The 16,096-nt window shown below is 37.0% G+C and overlaps 1 pseudogene; it reads right to left on the bottom strand.

Moving 5' to 3' along the window:
• Window positions 1–10,359: 10,359 nt before the first annotated feature.
• LOC143624580 (uncharacterized) lies at window positions 10,360–11,095 on the bottom strand (annotated as a pseudogene).
• Between the last annotated feature and the right edge of the window lie 5,001 nt (window positions 11,096–16,096).

Raw genomic sequence — 16,096 nt, forward strand, 5'->3', positions numbered from 1 at the left:
AGGTAGTTTAAAGTATTCACTCGACTAGATAAACAAGGCTGAAAAATCAAACCTAGATGGACTCCCTACGAAGAACTAAATCTAGCAATCTTAAACAACCAAGACTTATCATATAATCTATCACCTCTCAGCTATTTAGATTAACAGCACACTTAGGTCTATTTGATTTATTAATATTGTTCCTATGGCTTTATTGCAAATCAACCATAAACTAGTATTCCCACAACGAGGCACACAATCACAATGAGCTAGAGAACCCTTAAGTATTCCCACAACTCAAATGCCTATCGGATTACATACAATCATTACTAATGATACCGAAAGGACTCGTTTATCCTACGAGGCGTTCTAACATGGTTTGATTAACCTAAAGCCTAGACCTTACCAAATTCAATTACATCAGCCCTCGAGGCCATGTATTTACCAAAACCACCCTTAGTTATTTTCGGGGACAAATGATTCCCAATTTACCCCCGAAAGTTGTTAATTGTATCGAATACCCGCGTTAACGGGTTGTTTATGCACTTAACATCCAACTAAGCCCCGTGTGGCCCAAACTTGATAAAATCACAGCCCACTAGTCCACACGACACTACACGAGTTGGACGGGTCGGTAACTCGCAAGCACAACGCACTAACTATCAACAAATGCGAATTCGCGTTCTACCGACCCGTTTGAGTAACCGACAACCAATTCAGCCCCAATAACATAAAAATATAGATTTTCACAGCCAAGAAATCACACCGAGGCTACAACATCCGAATTGGTTGTTAATTCTCTCAAACAACGCGCTAAACGCAACAATTGCAACAATTGACAAACTAGACAACCGAAACCTAGTTTTCACTTCATCAGCAATTGACCAATCTAACGAATGTCAAAACTCATGATACTAAAGTATGATATACAAGACATACCTAGGAAGATGATAGATCAAGAAACTTAATTAAAATAGGCCTGAAAGGACCTCAATTGGTCAGCCACCGGTTAAGTCCTAAACCGAAAGAATTGATCAATGTCGAGTATAAGGAGCAGATTTTAGCATGCAAGAGTGTATTTTATTACATAGGAAAATGATATAAATAAATTATAAAATTTTTACCAGAATTGTATAAATGTCTTAAGTTTATAAAAATATTTTTATTTTATTTTTCTAGTGCACATAAAAATCTTGAAAATTCCTCCAACGCAGAAAGGTACGTGCAGCTATCTCAGTGCGCAACAGAATGGTTTTATTTTTATAAAAATCATTACCCAACCAAATTAAACTATTCTAATTGGGTTTGATTCCAAACTCAAAATATTAAGTTCCAGAAGTGGAACCAACCAATTTGGTCTTGTCAAAAAATAGTTATGATGTCAGGAAGACAGACCAGAATCCGTCATCCCGCATCATCTTTGATACTTGATCTTATAAAATCATAAAAACCATTCAAATCTCATCCAAAAATTACATATTATACCTTTCTGGAAACTAGACTCAATGTAGAACATCATAGAAATGAGAATCGATCAAAAATAATAAATTTTCATCTAGTTACAGACCAAACAATAAACGTTTACGAATCTGTCAGCAACTGTTTTAATCAAAATTCAACCCTAACATTCAATAAAGGGTTTAATGGTGAAAAAGGAAATTAATCGAACAATACTAACCTTGAATTGGGTTTTCACACCTTAACCTTGGCTGGAAAAAGAAAAAATAACGAGATGTGGCTACTGTTCTTGGCCGCGATTGGACAGACACAAGGGGGGGGGGGTTAGGGTTTTTGATTATTATACAATGTTACATTCCAGCCCCTCAATATTGAAAGATGCAACAACTTGGATGGAAAGTCAATTAATTAAACTTACGGGAATGACAAGGAGGTCCCCGAAGTAAGCCGGTTCAAACCCGATAAATATACAACTCTACAACATGCATGCCGATAAACGAAAATGTCGGGTGCTACATACTAATATAATACTTTAAGTTATGAGAGGGGATGTTTTGGGACAAATGATAGATAAACGGACTTTTAAAACGTATTACAAGGCTCTAAATTAGAAAAATGAAACCCAAGCTTTTTAACAAACACTTATAAACGATCGAGCCGATTAACGAAATTTACGGGCGTTACAAACGCATCTAAAGTGTAGCAAATATTTATATAATAATATGTATATTTTAGATCACATCAACTAGTCAATATGCATGTGGAAGGGGATGAAAAAGTCTCACAACAGACATAAGGATAGGGATTCCGGCTTTGTAGCATAGTTTGTTATTTTTCTTTTCTATATAAGGAGGATATTGATAATGAAATAAGACAACACTTTACACTCATCACTTTCACCTCTGTACTTAGCATTCGGTCTACAATTAATTATTGTTTCTTCATAAATAAATCTGAGGCAGGCAGATAATTTCCCCCTGGAGGTTTTTTGTCGGAGATCCTCACCTGGATCTAAGGTTTTTCCTCGCTATATCGCGTATCGACCATTTACTTTACCGCATTTGTTTACCATTTCAGTGAAGAACACACTACCTCACTTACTAAGTTTGATCACTTAATTGCTTTGGCAATTTTTGACCAAAAAAAAAACCATTAGGCGATCTGATGGTTCAGATGATATTTTAATAATGTAAAAGGATGTGAATTGTTGTTTTCAAATTTAAACACTTTTGTATCACTAATGGGTATTTAATTCTCGTGTTTTGAATAATATTATTAAAATGAAAGACTTTCTCTTTGTACATATACTCTGAAATACTTACAAAGCATGTATCAGTGTTGGTAGCACGTCTAGGCCCATAGATCCGACTGTGACAGTATAACTCCCACCTTATCAAATTTTTCTCGAACCGAATGATGTGTGTTCAAGCCAATTCCAAGTGCTTGATCTTCAACTTCCTAATCTAAAATCCCAAACTTCACCTAAGACAATACAATACCACAAATTAGTATTACCTACATATAATATTATATATAAATAAAACATACTAAATCCAAAGTAATATTGGATAAATTTCAAGACCAAACCATGCTCGGCATAGTCCACGTTGGGTCAATATGCCACCTGTAGACCAATGTAAGCTACGACGAAGCCAGTGTAGGCAACGCTGGCTGCGGGTCTTCAATCTAATTTTCTATTTTTCAGCTTTATAAACTTGCTTGTTTTCGATACCAGAATTTTTAGCACATGCTTCTAATCAACATATCCACGTAACCCATAATTTAAATACAACCTCAACTTAATTACAACTTAACAACAAATATAACTTAAAATCTATGTAACTACAATTCATTTTATGCACGCGGGTCAAGATTATTATCCCATTTTAATACAATATAGAATCTATCTTTCAACACTCTTTCCATTATAGTATCTTTGTATTAATTAACTTGAAATCCTCGTGAGATCAATAACCCATTATTGTCAAGTTACATTAACATACAATATAAATAACACGCTGTCAATTATGATTTAAACTATATTTAAGTAACCTTAACATCATCAACAAATTGGTCTATATGACCGCATAACCATACGATCAACACCAATACCAACAATTAACCATTCTATTGGCATTAACATAAGTAAGCTATAACTTGATATTTGGACTACCAACAAGAGATCCTTGATTAGAAATAAGCAAGTAAGTTGTATTTTGTGGTGTAAGATCCACTTATCTTTGCATGTAGGGGCTCTTTAGAGTTTAAGATTCTTCAAGATTTGTTGGCTTCCAAGCTTTAACCTACTAAGCCTATTTAAGTCAACATAAAACAAGTTTAAATTGCAAGATTTAAGACCGTATCAACATCAACTTCTCGCATAGGTCATAATACACACACAAACACACATATATGTATATATATATATATGTATGTATGCATGTATGCATGTATATATATACACACACCTATTAACTCGTTTATACAAAAAATATATAATATCATACTTGAATAATTCAAATACTTTGAACACACTTCAATAGGTATAATAAACCAACAGGAACTAGTATTCCAAACTTAACCCAAAGGTATACAACATTTGACATTAATTAATATTTTATAAAACTTTATTATTTTGTGCAACCATATTATGCGTAACTGCTAAAATTGGCTTATTTAACCTGCTTAATGATACGATTTTCTTTGTTATAAATTCTAAAGAAACTAGACTTAACATAATTTTCAACCCAAAAAGAATTACCTAAATCGGATCAGCGGTTGATTTTATGTGATTTTTGTGAAAACGTATCAGATTCAAAAATAAATTTCAATTAGCTTGCCGCGATATCTGAATTGCGAGTTTGACATACTGTTTTGACCCGCTTTAAATTCGAATTTGCTTCTTATGTTTAAATATGAGAAAGTCTATTCGAAGGGCTTTTCAACCATATGTCATACATGTTAAACGGTGGAACTACTAATTTTATACGAATTAATGAAAACATGCTAGTAACTAGATTATTATATTCAATCAACTTTTTATTTCTTTATTTTTTTTGGTTGAAGCATTACAACAAACACTTTTTGGGCATGGGTTTCTAAACATTCAATCATGTTCCTATGTGATTTCTAATCCACCCACATACAAGATTAACTAATACAAACCATCAATTATCAATTATCATCATTACAATTATGAGATCATCTACACAATTATCAATTACATGAGAATTCTTGATTTGATCATGGCTTCATCTCTTCAAATGGCCATATTATAACATAAACACAAGAAATCATAATTAAAAGAGATTTGTATTATCTAACCATGAAGTCATGAAGATAATTTAAATTCAACAAGAATTGCAAGTTCAACAACCTATTTCAATAACATCATCCAACCTATCCTTCATTAATCATAGAAAACCCTAACATACATATTTAGTGGGTGTTCGGGATTCCTTATTTAATCTCCTTATAACTTATATAAGTTCTTATTCACTCACAAAGTTTAACTTTCCCAAGCACCTTATAAGTTAAATAAGCAATCCCAAACACCCCTAATTTAACTACAGTTTCAAGCAAGAAGTTAAATTGTTTTGTTTATTTTCTTCTTTCCCTGTCGCTCTTTCTCTGTTGTAGCGCAGGCACCAAACCACATCACATACACACATCTGTATTCTAGTATTCTCATATAATCTTTCTTTTTAACTATATTTTCCTTTTTAACATCTTTAACCCTCCAAATTCAATGGTATTAATATTTGTCTTCAAAAGTTTCATTTAGTAGTAAAAACTTTAATATACAATATAAAAATAAATCGATAAAACTATGGATGCTACAAGTCACCCAATACCATGCCCGTACCCGAACTGGAAAAAAGAATATTTTGTAATCCCATGCCCGTTTACTCGACACGAATGCTTCGGGTTTCAGGTATGCCCATTGGGTTCAGTTTTTCTTTTTCTTTTTTGTTGCCATCCTTACTGTTTTATAACAGCTCCTAATACTTGAATTTTGATATACATTATATAAACTAATGAATATAATATGCCAAGTTAGTAAAATTTGGTCTTAAATGGTTTGCGTTGCAAAAGACGACACGAAACCGTTAAAAATAACCAATTTTATGAGGTATTAAGAAAACTGAGAACATAAATATTTTTGTAACTAAACTATTAACCTTAGATATTTTAACTTTAAATAGTATTTTCATATTTAAAACAAAAAATTTTTATACTGATACGTTAACCGGTTCGCCGTTATATACCCGACAAAAAAATGACTTTAAAAATATAAAGTTTACAAACTTATGAATAAAATATATTTTAGCAATAAAAAGTATTTTAAAATCTAAGATTAATAAAAATAAATGATTTTTATTAATATAAGTATTATTAATTGATTTATAATAATATTTATGTGCATAAATTGTTTAGTTTAGTAAGTGTTATATGCGCATAGATAACTAGACTTAGAAATATGAAGTGTTTATTGTGTTATGGGTTGTGTGCTTGTGTGAAAACTAATAAATTGGACTTAACCGGACTAAAGTTGCTAGCGGGTCGTTCGAACACCATATATCAAAATAATAAAAGAAACGCTTTTATGAAAATAAAACTGTGTGAATAGTATTAAGTTGGATAAACAACTTAAAAATATGTACATGAATTAAATCATAAAAATGTGTTCCACAATAATAGGACACGAGCAATCAACTTTATACCTACAAAGTCATGAAAAATGTGAGTTTCTTACCATCCCTATTTTTTAAATGTTTTTAATGTTTACAAATGTTTTTTTATTTGGGGGGGGGGGGGGGGGTTGAGAACATGTTTCATAAATAATATTTTACTTTTACAAACGTATTAAATATAATCGGTTAAATTAGACTGACGCAAATACTTAGGTAAGAAAATAACTGCGTAAAAACAGGTATGAACGTGTAGGTAGGGAAACAACCCTCCAGTCATTAAAACCGTTAACCTTGGACTAGGACGTAGAAATATTGATAAAGATCTATTGCGATGACGCCTAAAAACTTTAACTGTTGTTCCTTGATATATCTTGTCTGACTAGTTGGTATTTATAACGTTAAGTTTTTATTTTTCTTATATTTTAACGTAGCGCGTTTGGCCATCATAACAAACATTATTACTACTATTGTTTTAAAAAATTTATCTAAAAAAGCTAAGCACATAAGCTCTCTCAAGTCTCATCTGTCGTTTCCGGGTGTTCTGGTGTTTGATTGGCTAACTTTTTGTTAGTCTTTGATTTTCAATAAAATTGGCTCTTAAAAAGAAAAAAAACATAAGCTCTCTCACACACACTTCAGTTTAACATGATATGAATTAACATTATTTTTAATATGTTTCAAAAAGTCAAACATGAATTAACCAATTGTTCATACTATGCATCGTTAAGTTTAAGCACACGGCAACATAACTGTCGAATCATGAAATGAATCTTACCTGATCCATGACGATGTTTCCACAGATTTTCGAGATGAACGAGCCACGTCTTGATCTTCTTCTTCTTCAGCGGCTGCACCGGCGACCTGCAATGCCGTGACCTGCAATGGTTTCGGGGGTGTGGAGGTGACCGCTAAGATGATCATGAAGATCTCTTGTTCACAGACACAAAAATATGGTGGTGGCTCTTACTGAGAATGACCAACCCTTGATAAGGAGGTGGAGACCTGCTTATATAGGGAGTCTCATGGCCACCATCATGGTACCCTAATGGGCCTAGCCCAGTTAGGGTTACCTCCACAAAACCCCCTCGGCTGAGTTTTGAGAGGCTTTCTTCATGATGGTGACATGTTGTAATAAAAGCCTGCGCGCGAGGCGACTTACAAGCTATAATAATAATGAAGCTCGCGCGTGAGGCGACTTACGAGCTATAATAATAATGGAGCTGGCGCGAGAAGCGACTTACGAGCTAAAATAATAATGGAGCTGGCGCGAGAAGCGACTTACGAGCTAAAATAATAATAATGCCTGCGCGCGAGAGGCGTCTTACGAGCTTAGAATAATAAAAGCCTGCGCGCGAGAGGCGTCTTATGAGCTTTGAGAATAATAATTGAGCTGGCGCGTGAGGCGACTTACGAGCTGTGAAATAAATAAAGCTTGCGCGCGAGAGGCGTCTTATGAGCTTTGAAAATAATAATTGAGCTGGCGCGTGAGGCGACTTGCGAGCTGTGAAAATAATAAAATTGGCGCGTGCGGCGACTTACGAGCCTGTAGAATAATGAGAGCCTGCGCGCATGGCGACTTACGAGCTGTAATAATAAAGAAGCTGGCGCGCGAGGCGACTTACGAGCTGTAAAATAATGAAGCTGGCGCGTGAGGCGGCTTACAAGCTGTAAAAATAATAAAGAAGCTGGCGCGCGAGGCGACTTACGAGCTTGTAGAATAATGATGCTGGCGCGCAAGGCGACTTACGAGCTATAATAATAGAGCCTGCGCGAGTGGCGACTTACGAGCTAAGAATAATAAAAGCCTGCGCATGAGAGGCGTCTTACAAGCTGTAGCATAATAAAGCCTGCGCATGAGGCGTCTTACGAGCTAAGAATAATAAAAGCCTGCGCGCGAGAGGCGTCTTACGAGCTTTGAGAATAATAATGCCTGTGAATAATAAAGGCCTGCGCGTGAGGCGACTTACGGGCCGTAAGAATAATAACAGCTTGCGCGCGAGGCGTCTTATGAGCTGTGTGAATAATAAAGCCAGCGCGTGAGGCGACTTACGGGCTGTAAGAATAATAACAGCTTGCGCGCGAGGCGTCTTATGAGCTGTGAATAATAAAAGCTTGCGCGTGAGGCGACTTATGGGCTGTAAGAATAATAACAGCTTGCGCGCGAGGCGTCTTATGAGCTGTGTGAATAATAAAGCCAGCGCGTGAGGCGACTTACGGGCTGTAAGAATAATAACAGCCTGCGCGCGAGACGTCTTATGAGCTGTGAATAATAAAGGCCTGCGCGTGAGGCGACTTACGGGCTACTTTATGTCACGCGCCACGTGCAGATGTTGCATGCACGTGCGCGTAGACTTTGGTTTTGTGTTATGCGCCACGCGCAGATGTTGCGTGCGCGTGCGTGTAGACTGTGACATGTGCGAGCATGTGATGCGTAAGCATGTGATGCGTAAGCATGTGTAATATGCGTGAGCATATGTGATGCGTGAACATATGGTATGAGGATTCCTAACCCCCAAGTTTGGCGTGTAGCCATATGGGATCTTAGGAGGATTCCCAACCTTGCAGTTTGGCGCGTAGCCATATGGGATATTAGGGGGATTCCCAACCTTGAAGTTTGGCGCGTAGCCATATGGGATATTAGGAGGATTCCCAACCTTGAAGTTTGGCGCGTAGCCATATGGGATATTAGGAGGATCCCCAACCTTGAAGTTTGGCGCGTAGCCATATGGGATATTAGGAGGATTCCCAACCTTGGCGCGTAGCCATATGGGATATTAGGAGGATTCCCAACCTTGAAGTTTGGCGCGTAGCCATATGGGATATTAGGAGGATTCCCAACCTTGGCGCGTAGCCATATGGGATATTAGGAGGATTCCCAACCTTGAAGTTTGGCGCGTAGCCATATGGGATATTAGGAGGATTCCCAACCTTGAAGTTTGACGCGTAGCCATATGGGATATTAGGAGGATTACCAACCTTGGCGCGTAGCCATATGGGATATTAGGAGGATTCCCAACCTTGAAGTTTGGCGCATACCTTGAAGTTTGGCGCATAGCCATATGGGATATTAGGAGGATTCCCAACCTTGGCGCGTAGCCATATGGGATATTAGGAGGATTCCCAACCTTGAAGTTTGGCGCGTAGCCATATGGGATATTAGGAGGATTCCCAACCTTGAAGTTTGGCGCGTTTTGGCGTGTAGCCTGATGCGCGCATGCACGGCGATAGAGTGGTGACTCGCAAGTGCGTGTGCATGGCGGAGGTCTCTTGCGCAAACCCAGATGGTGGTTTCCGCGGCGGCACATGCACGGCTGCGGAGTGAGAACCCCCGGGCGTGCGTACATGGCGGCGGAAGTCTAGTAACTTCTGGATCTGCAATTTAAGAGTCAGATCTGCAACTTTAGACCTAAATCCAGGTCTGTAATCTAGACCTAGATCTGTAAATCAGATCTGGACAGATCTGAAGATTCGGAGCAGATTTAAAACCATCACAGATTCGGAGATCCTGAATCACAGATTCACAGATTCGGAGATCTGATCATTCGAATCACGGATTTTCCTTCTTGCCCAGATCTGGAAGCCTCTTTTTAGATATATGGATCTTTTGAGCTTTAAATAGAACAAGCTTTGAAGCCTTTTTCTGTAAACTTCCAGATCTGCGTTTTTCTTGGGAGAGATCTGGCAGCCGAGATGAAGATCGAAGGGCAGTTCGTTGCTGTCCCACGGATGGCGCCAATGTCGAATCATGAAATGAATCTTACCTGATCCATGACGATGTTTCCACGGATTTTCGAGATGAACGAGCCACGTCTTGATCTTCTTCTTCTTCAGCGGCTGCGCCGGCGACCTGCAATGCCGTGACCTGCAATGGTTTCGGGGGTGTGGAGGTGACCGCTAAGATGATCATGAAGATCTCTTGTTCATAGACACAAAAATATGGTGGTGGCTCTTACTGAGAATGACCAACCCTTGATAAGGAGGTGGAGACCTGCTTATATAGGGAGTCTCATGGCCACCATCATGGTACCCTAATGGGCCTAGCCCAGTTAGGGTTACCTCCACAAAACCCCCTCGGCCCAATAACATCGTATTAGTCCATGTAATGAAATAAGCCAAACATAATAGATTTAGGGTCGTAGAACCGGGTTTTAGTACCATACCCCTACAATAACTTATTTCATATGGTTTAATACTTTTACGTCAAATACTTTTACAATAGTTATCGTGAAAACACAAAACATAAAGGTCCATTATTTTAATTAGGAATAAGTAAACTGATCATATTTCTAATGAGGTTTGTATTCGACCCATAGTTGATCCACCGTCTTTCCTAACAACTCGACGAAAAAATCATTGTTATAACCGTTCCTCATTTTCTTATTAAGTTTGGCAACAAACCCTCCTCTAAGACCATTACAATAGTCAAGGAATCGAGCAGTCACATCGTAGCCTTGGTCCCATCTGTCTCCCTACCCGGGCTTAACCCAATGGCTAGGCGCGTACCCTGCCTTTAACCGCACATAATCTGCAATTCCTTCAATCAATCCTCCGGGAGCTTGACCATTACCATTCCATTGCCATACATGAGCCATCTCATGATAAAGTACGCCGGTGATCTCAGTTTTGACAGCACCAGAGTAGCTCTGAATATACTTTCCACTAACATGAATCTCGTTGTTGGAAGTGTACGCGACACCGTCCATGTCATCAATGAACACATTTACCCTGGCCACATTCTTTTTGTCGGTGTTAGTGTTTTGTTGGAATTGGGCCCATATGAAGCTTGTTGCCGAGCCTAGAGTTTGGGTGGTGTATTTGGCACCGATCTCATTGGTGAACCTGACACCACCAGGGGTTGCTGAAGCTGTGTTGGTGACTTTGTAGTCGACGGCTGCAGCCAGTTGTAGGGCTGCTGCTGCTAGGATTGCAAGGAATGCGAGAAAGGAGGAGATATTGTGAGCCATTTGGTGGTTGTGCTCAAGTTGTATAAGGGGTTGGGTTTATATAGAAGGTGCAAGTGGTGCATCGGTTTAACGGAACTGTTGTTGCCGCCGCCAACGTAACTGTTGTTGCCGGAAACAATCAGAGACACCACCACCGTAGCCTGCAACTCGTCGGAGAAACCGCGGGCACTACAGCCACCGCTGCCCGAGTCCTCGCCGACGCCGCCATAGCCATACGCCGCTGATTATTGAAAACGCCACCATCCCCGAGTGCTCTCTGCTTCACCGTGTCAATCCGCTGCCAGCGGGAACTTGGTTAGGACAGCCATTTTTTTCTGTTGTTCTTGGAAATAGTCACACGTTTCTGCGGTTACTGGAACTACGCAACCAGCACCACCGCCACTGTACGTGTATTCAGGTCATTCATCTCCAACTATCGCCACTGATTGCTAGAACCGCCACCGACGCCAAACGGCCAAACCCAAATGACGTCTGATCGAAACTGAAAGTTAACGATCCGAATTCCAAATACGATGACTAGAAACGTTTATAAGGGGCTGGAACTCGCTTAAATTTATTTATAAACCAGTAATAACTTGAAGGTCGGAAAGAAGAAGCCGGTAACCACTTGCCTAAAATTATTTGTAAGCATGCATGCTTAAAACCCCTCTAGTCATTTGTATTTTATAATCCACCATAAGGTTAATTGTGCATATAATTGTATAGATATACAAATATGGTTTTAAATCTTAATAAAGTATTTTCATATAAATCATCACTGTTTCTATCTTATAAAAAGCTTATGGAACTTTTGGTGTAATAAAAGGAATGCTATATACTACAATAGTGTGTTCAAATTCTAAATATGATGAAAGAATAATTACGTTTGCAAATTAACAAAGAGTCACAATTATGACGAGTTACCATATAAATTACAAATGAGACCACTAACATCAATGAGCGTGAATACCAAAATATAATGTTAGTTATGATAATATTATAGGTTCTTGTGGCGAATAATTCAAGCTTAAGGATTTTTACGATTTTATTGCTATTGCTATTGCTATCGCTATCGTCAATAAGATACGGATTCTGTGGTATTTAAATTATAGTGTAAATATCGTTTTTCATCAATCTCATAGTGTATGGGTTTCGTGGCCTTACATTGGTAGCGTCATATTATGTCCTTGTTTTCGTAATATATCGTTTCTTGAGTTGTTAGTCGTATCATAGTTTTTGATCCGTTTCATAGTAGTGTCACTGTCATCTTTATTAAGTCGTTTCTTTATATATTGCAAATTTTTAGATTGCTATTGTTAAATTGATAACTGAAATGCATGCGATAGAATATATTTTATTGCTATCATTATCGCATGTTCCAAATAGACCATTGTACATTGACTTATTGTTATTGAGACATATTATATTGATATTGACCATTGGTAGTGTCTTTTATTTGACCTCAATACCCAAGCATTTATCCACCTATGGGGACATAGGGCGTCAATCGAGGCACCTTTGACATGCTCTATCTGTGGCGGAGCGATTAGTCCATAGCGTCTCTATATTATTGTGCGACGAGAGCACTTATTGAGTTACTGATTATTGAGAGGCGTATGGATCGATCCTAGGTAAATTGTTACTGGAGTGAGATGGTTAGGTGTGTGTGCCCACATTCCTATCTCACTTAAATTATTGGTGCATTAGTCTGCAGCTAATGTGCATACTGTTACTGTTACTGTTATTGTTACTGTTACTGGCTCACATGGGTATTTCTATAGATGGATTGTTATTGTACTGACTCATAACTGATCGTTCAGCATATTGCTATTGTTACCGGCTCGCACACTTTATTGGTTTCTCATTTGATCGTTCATTGTATCGCATTGTTCTTCATCGTTTATTGTTATTGCAATTGTTTCCTCCGTCACTGGGTAATTTTTGGCTCAGCCGTGTTTCTTTGTTTTGTGTTTCTTGTATTTGTTACAGGTACTCAAGGGAATCAGGGGAATGTGTGATAAGAGAGTAAAAGAAAAAGGCTAGAAGTGGGAAATCGAGGAACTTAATAAAAATTTCTTTTGAGCTAAACAACTTTATTTTTGTCGTTTGTCGAGAACTTTTAATTTGAATGTTTTTGGACCGTTGTGCGATTATAAAAATTAGGGTTAAGACTTTAATGAAAACATTTTTAATGTCTATAATTACCGTATCGAGTGGCACGTCAGCCCTAACCGGCCCTGGGTGTTACAATTTTTGTTCATATAGACCCTATGCGAGCCGTATAGACCTATGCGAGCCGTATAGGGTCTATACGACTCATATAGACAGCATGTCAGCCATAATTTGCCCAAATATTTATAATTATTTTATGGTCTATACGAGCCGTATAGATGGTATACGACCCGTACAGGCCAGGTATCAATTTTTCTTGCTCCAAACGTAATTATTTTTATGGAAGCTATATTTCAAAAGCTTAGATAATTCACATGGGCATCAACCAAAATAGATTGCATGACCACATATAAAAAGTCGTTACCCAAAACGCTCATGTTGTTCGTATGTTTTTATGTATATAACAAAATTTAAATTACGTGTTTTTATTGTAAACAACTCGGATGTTATTTTTAATATTTTGTAATTTTAAAAAAATCTAAAAAAATACTATACGAGTCAAACAGACTCTATACGAGTCGTATAGCCCTATACGGCTCGTATAGGGGCTATACGATGCAAATAAATGAAAACTGACACTCATGACGGAAAATGACCTGACACTACACCTATACGAGTCGTACCTATAAGACTCGTATAAGCCCGCCTGGTGTGTGAATAACCTCCTTGATGTGTGAATAACCTCCTTGGTGTATGAATAACCTAAGCATAATAAGAAAATTAATATATTAGTATTATGAAACAATCAACCTAACATTCTTTTGAAGACAAAAAGTTAACCTTTTAAGTTTTTATAAAGCCCGAGGATAGTTGTGCTGGGGAAATTGCACAGAAAATGGGTATCCTTGTAAAATCCGAGAGTCGTGAATCACTTTAAGATCAAAATTATTTGTTGGTTCCCAAATGTTTTGACCGATAAAACTCAAATTTGAAAGCAAGAAACGAGTAAGGATTTTGTTTATGTTTTGATGAACCGGAAGAAGAATTGTATGATCAAGATCATTGTTAGTCGCGTGTCACAACAGTTAACATGTTTTAAAATTCAAACTAAATTAAAGACGCTCGTGTTGGTTTTCATTAAAACTTAATAATGAAATTTAATAAAATTAATTTTCTAATGTGATTTTAATGAAGCAACGCATGTCCAAAATAAAAAATTTCCAAATTGATCTGGCAGCTCGACCCCAGCCAGGGGCTTTGCCTCTTGAACCCTGTTACCAAGGGCACTTCCCTCCCGACCCAAGGGGGTGTTGCCCCCTTCGAACTCATATTACTTAGGGACTTTGCCCCTAAGCACCCCCCCCCCCCCAAAAAAAAAAACCAATAGGGTATTCAATCATAATAAAATCAATTAAGTGTTTACCCCACACCCGACTTATTTAGATTCATATTATGATTAACGTGATCAATAAGTTAATCCTAATTATACTAAAATAGCCAACAATGAACAATGTACAGTGAGACGAGGATTTATCTTCGGTTTATAAAGTGTTTGTTCGTAAAACTCTTGGAAGCATTTTTGGTGTGGCACGAATTTTAAGGTTTTAGCAAAGTTTCATTTTATCATCAGTTGTGATAGCTTGGCATAAACGAGATAAATGAATAATGTTATTTTTTTATGTATCTGTTTATATAAAAAACAATTACCAAAGTTTCCATTTTAAGTTAATTAAAAAAAAATGGGAGTTAAGTCAAGGGGTTAAATAAGAGAATAGTGAGAAGGATTTATAGTAAAAAAAACTTCTGAAAAAAATAATGAAAAACTAATAAAATAAATCATAACTCAAAATTTAGTAAAAAACAAAAAATATAAAAGCACAAAAATGTTATTAGACAACTGTAGGTCCCGCTTGCAAACCGATAAACAACTGTTGTAAAATAATGGTTTGACTAATTACAACTTTTATTATGTTACCAAAATAGTCCTTAACTGGTAAAAGGACGAAAATGCCTTTATGTGTAGTGCACATGAGGTGATTTAACTAGAAACTTAACATCCATTAGTGTGAATGTGTAAAGGACTAAAACCGAGACAAATATGCAAATAAAAGACATAGAGTGGAAGTCGTTTTTTGTAAATGACCCATTTTATAATTTGGATAATTTAAAAGGATAAGTTGTTAGTTTCTTCTTATAAATACTAATTTTCTATGGTTTCATATTTCTCTGTGCTCATAAACTGAACATTTCGATCATAGCCTTTTTGTGTTTTCTTCACAGGATCATAAAATATATGAGCAAAGGATATAAAGTATCATTTCGATCGTAACATTTTTTTTCTCAATTAGTTTTGTTAATTGTTGGTTGTGATGAAGATGGAGCTAATGTTGTTGTCTCTAGGGGTGTAAAAGAACCAAACGAACATGAACAAGGCCTTGTTCATGTTCGTTCGTTAAGAAAACAATATGTTCACGAATGGTTCACGAACACTTACCGAACGAGATTTTATGTTCGTGTTCGTTCGTTAAGGAAATTAATGTGTTCGCGAACGGTTCACAAACACAAACGAACACAAATAAAATTGGCAGAGCCTAGAGATTGAGACCGATGTATTCATCAATGTGAATAATGAAAGCCTGTAAAGTTCGTGTTCATTCATTTAACTTTAAAAGAACACAGACACTTAATCGAACAAATATTTATGTTCATGTTTGTTTATTTATAAATGGACATTTGTGTTCGTTTGTTTAAAATCTAAACAAATATAACTGAACAAAGATAAACGAACATGTATGAACAAATGTAAATGAACACAAATATAAACAAACTTAAATAAACACATATTAACAAATATAAAGCCTTTAAGTAGATGACCTATCAAGATAATGTTTAGTTATTTTCTATTAATAC

This window comes from Bidens hawaiensis, unplaced genomic scaffold (genome assembly GCF_021521415.1).
Source record: "Bidens hawaiensis isolate Kalapana, Puna unplaced genomic scaffold, B.hawaiensis_p1.1 tig00003902_1, whole genome shotgun sequence".
Taxonomy (NCBI): domain Eukaryota; kingdom Viridiplantae; phylum Streptophyta; class Magnoliopsida; order Asterales; family Asteraceae; genus Bidens; species Bidens hawaiensis.